Consider the following 13,047-nt stretch of genomic DNA (forward strand, 5'->3'; position numbering starts at 1 on the left):
GCCCAGCATCTACCACCACGTCCGGAGCAGCTCCGGCCGCCCCACCCATCCTCGGAGGCAACACCTGCTCCACAGCCCCGACCGCTCGAGGCGAAGTGCTGCTTGCCGAGGGGCAGAAACGGCGGCTGACTTGACCGCGTAAGGGACAAGCGGGGCGCTGTCCTCCCAGCCACCCGGTCGCAGGCGGGACACACCAAGACCTGCCAGGCCGAACGTGCGCGAGCGAACGACAGCGTCCCAGAGCCGCCCGCGGCGGACCCGCTGGGCGTGACGCCATGACGCACGGCACGCGGGCGGCGCGCTGGGGCGGGGCGGGGTGGGCCGGGGGCGGGAGGAAGGAGTGGGAGGAGGAGGCGGAGACAGCGGGGGCTGAAGGAGGGGGAGAATGGCAGTTGGGGCGCTGGTTCCCGGGAACAGCCGTCAAGACAGAACTGCGGAGGAGGAGTTCGGGAAAGCGGCGGTCGGGACCCCTCCTCTGCGTTCCCCCCGCCCCAGCTGAGAGGCGTCTCGGCGGGTCTGAGGAGCCCTCCTCCGTACTTCCTTCGGCTTCTGCCGCCGCCGCCGAGAGATGGGCCTCCTCACCCGCACTCCGGCACCCGCCGCCGCTCTGAGGAGTTGAAGGTACGGTCGGCGCGGGTGGAGGTTGCGCCTGGGTGCGGGAGGACAGGGGCGGCTCCCGTTTCCGACTCGAGGCGCTCCGGCACGGCCGCTGCCCTCGCGCCCCTCCCCGGGACGGAAATGGATTCAGAAATCCCACGGGAAAGGCGCCCCCTCTCGGTCCGGTCCCCGGGGTAAGGGCCGGGGCGGGGGTCGGTCCTGGTCCTGGGGGTCAGGCCGCTGGCTGGTTCCGCGTCCACAGCCCGGACCCGGCGCTGGCGCCCCCTGGGCTGCGCAGGCTGAGCCTGAGCGTGGGATCCGCCCCGAGCTCTGTCCTCCCGGCCGGGGCAGTCTGTGGAGTCGGCGGCCAAGCCAGCAGTGTTATGACGGGCCGAGGCGGCGCTCCCCAGCAGCACTTCCCCGGCCGCCGAAGCAGCCGACACCGAGGGCGGCCGCCGCGGGGAGGCGGCGGGGGTGGAGTGCATTCCTGATGGGTGAAATCGGCTCTAACGGGACCGATTCCCGGGCCTCGCTGCAAATTCAGACCTGGGGCGAGAGCCCCCATCCCCTGCTGCAGGGGGCTCTAGGGAATGGGTGGCATGCACCCGGGAAGATTCTTCGGGGAGAACTGCCATCCCCTTCAAAAGCAGAAATTAAACAGACGAAAAATGGTGTTGCTTTAGGGTTAAAGGGTGCTTTAATAGGGGTATACCCAGGATTGTCTCCCTTGCTAAACCTTCAGGGTGTTCCTAGCCTTCACCCAGCAAGAAACGCCACGATTTTTAATTTCGTTTTCCCTGTCATTTGGGTTTCCCTTTCTCGTTGCTCTTTCTCCCCATTGCCGTTAACGGGAAAAAGAAAAAGAAGTTTAGGGTACATTAGCCCCGCGACAAGGGCAATAAATAAAAGAGGGGAGAGAGGGGCGCCAATGCTATATATGGGAGAAAAAAAGGTCTTAATTTTTTCCCATTGGTCCTTAAAGGTGGAAATACGCGAACGATGCTTTATTCTGGTTAATGTTTACTATTCAGAACGTTGCAGAATGTTCTGTTGGGTTTACGTTGGAAAAGACAATGTTTCCGTGCTGCTATTTTCAAACCCAGGTGTTGACTAGAAATGCTAGTTTTAAATGTTAGTAAACAGTGGAGGCGTAAAGCAGTCTTTCCCCATGGTTGCCTTAAAATGTTTGTGATCTTTTCTTTCCGTTCTACTTTTTTTTCTTTTTTTAAGAACATGGCTGTCTTATTCATTTTTTATTATTTTAACCTAGATTCCTTGACTCTTGGTTACACGAAGTATGACGGTGTGCCTTGTTTTCATTTTCAGTTTTGCCATTAACCATCTTAATAGGCAGCCTTCCACGTCTGTTTATAATTCAAGCTATTACCGTATTTGCCTTTTTAAGCTTCCTTAACACCCAACTGACTGAACTGAATTAAAACGTAAATACTTCTCTCTGTGTCGAAAATGGCGATGATCTATTGTTAACTCTTACTTTCAAATGTTCTTTTCTTGCTATTTGGAGTTCCATGGTAAAGATTTGGAATTAAGTCTTGGGACTTAATTACATTATGCAACAACAACAACAACAGCAAAAAGCCCTTTTTCTTTGTTTAATATTCTTTTTTATTGTATACAATATAGCAAGTTTAAATTTCATGCCTCCATGGAAACTATTTTAATGTCACCACAAGGTGTCTTTCTGAGGGGGAAAAAATTACACTTGGCAACTAATGTTAAAATATTTTTTCAATATTGTTGACTTCCAGGAGGAGTCCAGTAAGATTAACTTTTTTAAAACTGCCGTGTGTTTTAAGAATTGAAACACAACCCAAGTCTCCAGATAGTGGCTACTTAAAATATTGTTGTTTCATTTTGGGGAGGGCCTCAGTTGATCATTAGCTTAAATAAATAACAGTCCATTTTACTATCTAACCAGTGTTGAAATTTCTTTTTAAAATTTTCATGGCGATTTGTAGAATTTGGGGTGCCTTTTTACTTGACTAAATGAAACCATATTTTTTTTCTACCTAATGTATGGAAGGTACTGAGTTATCTTTAAAAACAGATACTAATCTAGTACCTTTAGTATTAGTAATTAGTATCTGTTAATTAATTAGTAATTAGTATCTGTTTTTAAAGATACCTCAGCATCTTAGTGGAAAATAAACGCATTTCATAAATTTGAAGTAGGGAAGGTCATAAAGTAATATTTTTGCAGTTGTGAATGTAAGACCCTTGGAGCCCCCTCTCTTTAGTGAGATCAGATTGAAAGTTACTATTTGTTCTCATAGGGTTATTAGATAGAATTAAATATAGGTAATTTGAAGCAAACTTTTTTAGCATGTGAAAGACTCTCTTGTATATTATGGCAGGTTCTGATTTTAACCTTAAACATTTAGGTTTATCACAGAAATGCACCCTCCCAGCTTTGTTTTGCTTTTTTAATCTGAAGGGCACTGAGGATTGAAAAATATAGTTTTCTGAATTTATCAAGGAGGGAGGGGGTTGGACAAATATTTGAGATAACATGTTAAAAGACCCTGGTCTAGTTCTGGGCACAGAGTAAGGGGGGGAAGCGATAAATTTTGTTACATTTACATCTGAATTGTCTCCTTATATTCTCTCTTCAGGTTATAAAGGAAATTTTAGAGAATTGTTATTTGTTTTCCTGATGCTACTAACAAGTGACAATCGATTGTCAAAAGCAGACTGATTTTGCACTAAGCTTTATGCTCTTTTGTTTGAGGCCCATATGAAAAATAGGCCATTTTGGGTTGAAGACCAAAGAAAAGTTGAATTTGTCAACTTATATTTAATTGCATTGTATTTGGCATGTTAGCACTAGTAGTTTAATGATTGAAAGGACCCATGGTCCTGTATGAATTACTTTCATTTAAAGATTTTGGTTTGACTCCTTTTTAGCAAAATGCTAATTTGATTATTTATGGAAAATAGCTCTATTTTCCTTAGGCATTTTTTTCCCAATGAGTAATTATTATTTTCTTTAGCCTTTTTAAAAAAAAGTCATAATAGTTTTTTGTTTGCTTGTAGAAGATGGGTAACATTGAAACAACTACGTATGTAACCACACCTGCACAGCAATAGACCGAGGGATAATAATTCCTTTGCTCACCACATCTGTATTTCAGATGGTGGTAGACTTCAACCAAAAAAGGCAGTGAGATCACTTTGGGTGTTTGAAACTTGGGTACTTCATTTGTTTCTCAATAGCTATCTTATGTCAGTAATACTTTATTAAAGTGGGAAAAATTACCACCTTTTAATAAAGTAGGTTTGTTTTTCTTGCTTTCTTTGTAGCTGTCAATAAACTTGAGCATTTAGTTTATTGGTAATAGTTTCTTAAAAGCAATGCCATTAGCCTTAAAAACATACATATTCTTGACCTATTGTTGCTACCTAGTATTTTATTTTGAAAATCATTTGCTAGATAAAATACCATTAGTTAATTCAGTTTAGAAGTCCTATTTGAAAAAGTTTTCTTATGTGAAAGCCTCAGTGGGACAAAACTAATGAGTTGTTTTAGCTCTCAAGTAAATTTGTGCTTTTAATTATGAAGTAAAATCCTACAGAAATCACCCAAGTTTTAAACCCAAAAGAAACTTCAAATCTCAGTCTTGGGTCCAAAAAACAGGAGTTGGCTGCCTAAAATTATGTATACTTTACATTTTCAACCTCTTTCCTTCTTTGTAGACCCCTGAAAGTATAAATAACCCTGCTGTAATATGAATAGCAGGCAGGTTGCCAGTTGAAGAGACAGTCTGGGAGAGGTGAGCCATAAAGAGGGAGCAAACTAGTTAGAGGGAGTCATCAAGAAACTGGAAGAAGCTATTGGAATGTGATAGTATTAGGCTTCCAGATAAACATTATATAGCATGTATCACAAAAATAGACAGCCATTAGTGTGAGTCTTCATGTTTTATATTCTGTCATTTCTAAGTCAAGTATTGGCATTTGCTCCCCCATATGGTAAAGTATTCTAAAATTAAATTATCCTTATGCATTATCACAAATGTGATAATATATGTGAAATGTGCATTAGAAGTGTAGGAGATAGGGGCGCCTGGGTGGCTCAGTGGGTTGAGGCCTCTGCCTTCGGCTCAGGTCATGGTCCCAGGGTCCTGGGATCGAGCCCCGCATCAGGCTCTCTGCTCAGCAGGGAGCCTGCTTCCTCCTCTCTCTCTCTGCCTGCCTCTCTGCCTACTTGTGATCTCTATCTGTCAAATAAATAAATAAAATCTTAAAAAAAAAAAAGTGTAGGAGATAATTTAAAAATTATGGCAGAGACCATTCTCTTTGTTCGCTGTTAAGGTCTCAGCATTTAGCATAAAGCTTGACAATAATAGATGTTGAATAAATATGTACTAACTGAATATGTGTACTGTAAGGTATCTATTTCATAACTTTCTCTACAGTAGGGCTGTCATTATTAATAAAGTAATGTGAGTCATAAGTAATTTAAGATTTTTCTATTAGCTACATTAAAAGTAAAAAGAAGCAGATTAAACTAATTTTCGTAATATATTTTATTTAACCTAGTGTATCCAAAGTATTACGATTTCAACATATATTGAGTGATTTTACATTCTTTTATTCATACTAAGTTTTTGATCCAGTACATATTTATACTGAACAGCATACATCTAGGGGCATTTTGCATGAAATGTTTGTTCCTTTCCACAGAAGTTCTATTAAATTAGATTCATTAGATATTTAACCATAGACTCCTAGGAAACATCAACCTAAAGACCACTTTGAAAAATCACTAATCAGGAGACAGAGGGCATCTCTTAAATTAATTACAGAGATACAAAGAGTGAAATGACAAGGTTACAAACCTGGAATTGCTCTAGTTATGTTCAGGTGCATCTACTCAAATACCCATTTACTTTTTTCTTGGAATGTGGCACCAACTTGATTTGGCTGTGGAACTTATCCTAGTGACACTAGTGTTCTAATTTAACCTCTCCTTTTTATAAGTGAGAGAACTATAGTGTAGAGCTACTCAGTCCAATGTATCATCACTAGCCACATGAGGCTATTTAAGTTTAAATTAGTTAACATTTTAAAAAATTTAAATTTCACTTCCTCAGTTGTACCAGTCATGTCTCAGATACTCTATAGCCATATGCGGCTACTGGCTACCATATTGGACAGTGCAGGTCTAGAATATTTCTGTCATTTCAGGAAGTGCTGTTGGATTGTGCTGGTCTAAAGATTTATCCACACAGCTAATGTGGTAGAGCCAAAGTTTCAGACCACTTTCTCTTATCTTCCCAGACTGAAATTTCATCAATCACCTGGTTTCTGAATGATCACATAAGTCTTTTTGTTTACAAATCTTCATTTGCTTCTCACAGATAAATTTCAAATTTTCATGGCATTCAAAACCTTCCACAATCTAACCTTATTCTCTCACCATTCTGGGGGGGGACCCCAACATTGAAGCCAGTTGATCTGTTTGGTAAATATGTTAATAAAACATCTATAGTTTCACCCCCATGACTTTTCATAGGCCTTTATCTCTTCCTGGAAAACCCTTTTCCATTTTCCCTACTTATCTAAGGTCCGGCTCTTTCAAGGCCTGACTCCTGTCTTATCTCCACAAATCATTCCAGGTTGGTGATTCTAAGTTAACTACTAAAAATTTTTCTGAGATATTATTAACAGGTTCCAGACATGAATGGGAACATATCTTTTGAGGACCACCAATCTACTACGTGGTGTCACAAGTTTTTGCTAAGGACATTAGTAAAGTATATTATGTTTATGTAAAAAGCCAAAGGATAGTCATCCATAATAAAAATTTTGTTTTGTTTTGTTTTTTGAATGGTATTGCTTGCCATAAAGAGACATCTGTTTGATTTGGCTATGTGTAACTGCTTACCAGGTAACCTGATTTGGATGAAAGAATTAGTTGTTGTGCTGTACATAATCTATCTTGTGATGATAGGCTTTTCTAAATGGTTGTTTTATTTCCCCCTTTCACACCCACTAATCAGTCCCTAACCCTCTTTCCAAAGGACTTTATTTCACTATTTTAAGAATGCCTATTTAAGAAGTGTTGGTTATTCATTTAAACAAAAACTGCAGGATAGATTAGTTTAGGCAGTATTTATTAGATCAGAGATTTAAAATCTGGTGCTGCAGTGGACCTACTCACCTTTCCAGATTCTTCTTATTACAGTAGCATCTTGTATTGATTTATTCATTGTAACTGATTCCGGTGTGGGCGGTAACAGGACCTTCATATGCAGTCATCTCATGGGAACTTCTTTCTTTTGTTTTTATACTTAGATTTGCTATGACAAGTTACCAATGGGGGAAAAAAAAATCTCTTGTCTGAGTTCAGGATGTTTCAAAAATATACTTTAATACTAATCCAGTGAAATAGATGATAGCACATTTTCCCTTATTTGATAGGGAAAAAGAGTGAAGCACAGTCATTCTGGGAGAGTTGTAAAGCCAAGAAAAGGCTTATATCCTGACTTTCAGTTCAACTTAGTAATTCCGGATCAGTGACATATGTGCTTCTGTATTTGGACTCAGAAGAAGACTACCAAAAAGGCAAAGATTATACTCATTCCACTGGATTTACAAAAGAGTATACTAACATTTTAGAGAATTTGGAGATTTTTTAAAACAAAATTATCTCCGAAAAATCTTAATTATCCACTTTTAACTCTAAAGTATGCTGTATATTAAAACTATGCATTTGTAATTTGAATTTTAGTCTTTTTTTAAAGATTTTATTTATTTATTAGAGAGAGAATGAGAGCAAGTAAGCATGAGGGGGAAGGTCAGAGGGAGAAGCAGACCCCCTGCTCAGCAGGAAGCCTGATGCAGGACTTATCCGGGGGACTCAAAGATTATGACCTGAGCTGAAGGCAGTCGCTCAACCAACTGAGCCAGCCAGACGCCCTGAATTTTAGTCTTTTAGAATTAAGGGACCTTTGACATCATCTGGTTCAGTCATTTCAACTTGTAAATAAGGAAACTGAAATTCAAAAAAGTAGATAGATGTGGCTAAGATTTCAGATGAGGTTAGTATAACCCTACTGTTAATCTGTAGCAATAAATATTTTAACCAGTTCAAAAAATTTTTGGCAACTAGATATCTTTTTTAAAACCTATTTAAAAACCTTTGAATGTCTCTAGGCATTCCATCATGTGTGGCTTTTTGAATGTTTCTGTGTACTCTGTCATGCCCAGGATTTTGCATTATGCTTTCCTATTTACCTGTTGGTTTGCCCTTCTGAACAAAGAGGCCTGGCGTGAGGCAGCCAAAATGTTTTTAATCTTTCTCTTTTTGGAAAAATGGAATGAATAATGCTTTTGCTTTCTGCAGCAGCTTTCTTTTTGTAATAGATTAAGTAAATAGTAGTTTTAATGAGTATTATTAAAACCACAAAGTACCATTCTGTTCTACATCCCAATCAAGAATAGGCTTCAGGAGGTAAATGTGGCAGGTATATGTTTGTGAGGCTGTTTAAGAACCCTCTTTGGAGAGGGTTATGGAATATGGGAATAGTATGCTCTGAACTTTGTTACTTTTTCTGTGAAATTGTAGAAACTATTTAAAGGACAGAGCTCAAAATAGTATATTTGAATCATTCTTAAAAACTTGCTGGATGGGGCGCCTGGGTGGCTCAGTGGGTTAAGCCTCTGCCTTCGTCTAGGGTCGTGATCTCAGGGTCCTCAGATCGAGTCCCGCATCGGGCTCTCTGCTTGGTGGGGAGCCTGCTTCCTCCTCTCTCTCTCTCTCTGCCTGCCTCTCTGCCTGCTTAGTCTCTCTCTGTCAAATAAATAAATAAAATCTTTAAAAAAAAAAAAAACTTGCTGGAAACTGATACTTGCCTATGCTAATGATCTGTTTGAATTACCCTCACCTCATACAGTTATAAGTAGTTGAATCAAAATTTTTAATCCATTTTTTTTTAAGATTTTATTTATTTACTTAACACAGAGAGATCACAAGTAGGCAGAGAGGCAGGCAGAGAGAGAGAGGGAAGCAGGCTCCCTGCTGAGCAGAGAGCGCGATGTGGGGCTTGATCCCAGGATCCTGGGATCATGACCTGAGCCAAAGGCAGAGGCTTTAACCCACTGAGCCACCCAAGCGCCCCTAATCCATTTTTAATATTGGATATTGGAAAGACCACGGGATGCCTGGGTGGCTCAGTCAGTTAAGCCCTGCATGGGCTGCTTGCTTACAGGGAATTTGCTTCTCTAGCTGCCTGGTGGGCTTGTGCACGTGCGCGCTCTCTCTCTCTCTGACAAATAAATAAAATCTTTAAAATATATGTTAGACCACTTGAGGTAGGTTTATAGCTGTATAAACATAAGACTAAAAACTAGTCTTATAAACATAAAACTAAAAACATAAGACTAAAAACATTTATATTTACCTTAGAGAAATTAATGTACTATAATGATGTATTCCAAACTTCCACATGACTAATTTTTCTGATTACATTAGAAAAGCCCTCTCAGAACCAACAATTTGTTTTATTACTAACCTTAAATATGATAATCTTTCCAACAGTTTTATCCAGTAGGTGGTTTAGTTACATTTGTGCCATCTTCTTAGATATTTTTAATAGTTTGGCTAGTATTTGTAAAGTAGTTAATATGTGCCATACCCTATCCTGCATTCTTTGTATACTTTATTTCGCTTAATCCTAATAATAATCTGGTGGGCTGTAGGTATTATTATTATTACTCCTATTTTGTAGTTGAAAAAACTGTATTATTAATTTAACTCAGTGTCACATAGCATAGTAAGTGTCAGAGGCTGAGCTTGAACCCAGACTTGTGAGTCCAAAGTCCATGCCTTAGTTTCTGGATAAAAAGTTCTTGTCATTACCCCACATATCTATAGTATTTAAAAATCCCTGACCCCCCCCCCAACCCCAAGCTACTCTAAATTTTTTACCTCATTTTATTTCCCCCCACTAAGGTAGGTTAAGATAATTGTATCTGAAACAGAGAACCCCAAAATCTCATGGTGGAGCACAGTAAAAGTTTATTTCTCACATAGAGAACCATGTGTATGACTCCAGTATCCACATTCCTTCCGTCTTGTGACTCAGTTGCCCCTGTGGCCTGCATGGAGTCAGCACTAGGATTACTACATTCAACAAGCCAGTGATGGAAGAGTGAGAGCTCAAAGGATGTGTGAAAGGATGATTTAGGGACCAGTCCTAGAAGGAGCATACATCATTGCATTGGTCAGGACTAGATCCATGACTGCATGTAGCAGCAAGTGGAATGGAAAATGTGGTCTTCCTATGTGCTTGGGAGAAAAATGAAACAGGTGAGTACATAACCTCATTACTGCTACAGTTGTGTATTCCCTGTTTTACAGGTGGTACAGAGAGGTGGTTACTGAACCAAAGCCACAAAACCACTTGGTAGCAATAAATAGAATCCAGATTTCCTTAGCGCTGCATATAATATGCTCATGTTTCCGAGGAGACATTCAAATAATTGAAAGGCATTTAGATTGTATTTCTAGCACCATTGCTGATTCTTTCTTATTGGACAGCAAATATTTTACCTCTGTGTCCATTACATTTTAAATAGAGATATTGTCATTGATTTACTTTACGAGGAATGATAAAAACAATTTCCAGTGGTAATTACCATTTTAAGTGAAGAAGACATAGTAGCATTATAATACCTTTATATACATATTAATAATCAGTTGTCCTTTTATTTTACAATATTTTTTTTAAAGATTTTATTTATTTGACAGAGATCACAAGTAGGCAGAGAGGCAGGCAGAGAGAGAGGAGGAAGCAGGCTCCCTGCTGAGCAGAGAGCCCGATGCGGGGCTCGATCCCAGGACCCCGGGATCATGACCTGAGACGAAAGCAGAGGCTTTAACCCACTGAGCCACCCAGGCGCCCCTTATTTTACAATATTAATTAGCCTTTATTTGTATAATTTTATATAAAACATGGGATAGATTATTCTAGGCCATGTGCATATCTCATGTTTATTCTTCTATTATGAACCTGAGACATTTGTTTTAGGGATGAGAGTTGTTTTTTTAACCTTCCCCAAAACTTTTTTTTTTTTTTTTTTTTTAGCGTTCTGAGATTCATTGTTTATGTACCACACCCAGTGCTCCATGCAATACGTGCTCTCCTTAATATCCAGATCACCCAAGCCCCCACTCCCTCCCCTCCAAAACACTCAGCATGTTTTTCAGTGTTCACAGTCTCTCACGGTTTGTCTCCCCCTCCAGTTTCCCCCAACTCACTCCTCCTCTCCTTCTCCCAATATCCTTTGTGTTATTCCTTATGCTCCACAAGTAAGTGAAACCATATGATAATTGACTCTCTGCTTGACTTATGTCACTCAGCATAATCTCCTCTAGTCCCATCCATATTGATGCAAAAGTTGGGTATTCATCCTTTCTGATGCCTGAGTAATATTCCATTGTGTTTATGGACCACATATTCTTTATCCACTCGTCTGTTGAAGGGCATCTTGGCTCTTTCCACAGTTGGGCCATTGTGGACATTGCTGCTATGAACACTGGGGTCATATGATCCTTCTTTTTACTACATCTGTATCTTTGGGATAAGTACCCAGTAGTGCAATTGCCGGGTTATAGAGTAGTTCTATTTTTAATTTCCTAAGGAATATCTACACTGTTTTCCAAAGTGACTGCACCAACTTGCATTCCCACCAACAGTGTAAGAGGGTTCCCCTTTCTCCACATCTTCTCCAATACGTGTTTACTGTCTTGTTGATTTTGGCCATTCTAACTAGTGTAAGGTGGTATCTCAACATGGTCTTGATTTGAAGCTCCCTGATGGCTAATGATGGTGAATATTTTTTCATGCGTTTGTTAGCCATTTGTGTGTCTTCTTTAGAGAAGTGTCTGTTCATGTCTCCCGCCCACTTTTTGACATGATTATCTGTTTTGTATGCATTGAGTTTGAGGAGTTCTTTATAGATCCTGGATATCAGCCCTTTGTCTGTGGTGTCATTTGTGAATATTTTCTCCCATTCCGTGGGTTGCCTCTTTGTTTTATTGACTATTTCCTTTGCTGTGCAGAAGCTTTTAATCTTGATGAAGTCCCAAAAGTTCATTTTCTCTTTTGTTTCCTTTGCCTTTGGAGACATGTCTTGAAAGAAGTTGCTGTTAACCTTCTCCAAAACTTAACTCTTTTGGAAAGAACTGCAGCTTCAAACCTTAACGGGATACAAGTGCATTCTACCTGAGTTAACAATTAGTATAGATAAGAATATCATTCTGATACGAATTACTGAGAGCAGAAAATTTACAGAAACTGATGTTAACATCTACTGGCAAATTAAATTCCAACATCTCAGCAGTAGCTGTTAACCTTTTGTTTAGACTCCTTGGAGAATCTCTTGAAAGTTATGGATTCTGTCCATAGAATGTACAGTTACGCACTATTTAGTATACCATTTTAGAGATTTCGTGGATTTTTTGAAGCTTATCCCTGTATTAGCTGTTATTTTTAAGCATTTTTATTCTTCTCCGAAAATGTATTGTGGTGCCTATTACATTTTTACTTTAACACATAGTATAAAGAGATGTTTAATAATTCAGAGTTTTTATAAGCGTGTGCCTCAATATTATTTGGGCAGCAAGAATTAGGCCCAGAACCTGCACTGCTCTGATAGCTGAATTTGGCAGCTATATTGGGGGAGAGATTTATTAGAGGAAAATATGGCATTTTCAAATTTGACATTGGCAAAATGAATGCCATAACTTAGAAAAAAAAAAACTTTAGACATTTAAATAATCTTTTTGAGTAACAGCAAACGTTGTTATAATGAACTTTAGTAGTTTATCTTTGTTTAGAGAAAGCCATATATGAAAATCCAAGAAAATTAAATGCCTCAGACTTCTCTTAATGAGATGGTTCAGATTTACAAAAGCACTGTTTACTTTGGGCCAAAACCAGCTTATGTATAGACACATTATTTTTAATACATCACTTCCAGTTGTGGTTCAATCGAAAGATGGCTTATGATAATTCTGGTTTTTTGTTTTTGTTTTTGTTTTTAAATTCTGGTTTTTGGTAGTCAGTTACTACATTAAATTGTACCTAGCCAGGTTTAAATTTGATAGGTTGTTATTTGCAGCTCTCCCTGTAGGAGATAATATGGAAAGATAGATACTTCTTTTCTCACTGCCTTAGGAGCCTTTATTTAACACTAGAGGAAGGGTAGAACCAAAAATAGGAGTCAGGTTTTGAAGATTTCCCCCACTATTTATTTACCAGTATGGGTTCCTGAAATTATGCACTAAATGAATGTTCTCTATACTATGTTGTATGGTCAAATAACCAGTGATTCCTTTTTGTATAACTTAAATTGTCGGCTAATTTCGGTGTCAGAAAACCATTGTTACGATGAAAAGCAGAGTTGCTGTCAGGGTATATG

General features: G+C 39.5%; 1 protein-coding gene across 2 annotated transcripts in view; it reads left to right on the forward strand.

Annotated features, from left to right (window-relative positions):
* The first annotated feature begins 311 nt into the window (after positions 1-311).
* RNF19A (ring finger protein 19A, RBR E3 ubiquitin protein ligase) overlaps positions 312-13,047 on the forward strand; it is a 58,634-nt gene continuing 45,898 nt past the window's right edge. Inside the window, exons 1-2 of one of the 2 annotated variants that reach the window (XM_047728571.1) lie at positions 312-621; positions 9,656-9,931. The gene's annotated coding sequence lies outside the window, so the exon portion shown is untranslated. The remainder of the gene's footprint in view (positions 622-9,655; positions 9,932-13,047) is intronic. The other variant, XM_047728570.1, reaches the window with a different exon arrangement.

This window comes from Lutra lutra, chromosome 4 (genome assembly GCF_902655055.1).
Source record: "Lutra lutra chromosome 4, mLutLut1.2, whole genome shotgun sequence".
Classification (NCBI taxonomy): Eukaryota; Metazoa; Chordata; class Mammalia; order Carnivora; family Mustelidae; genus Lutra; species Lutra lutra.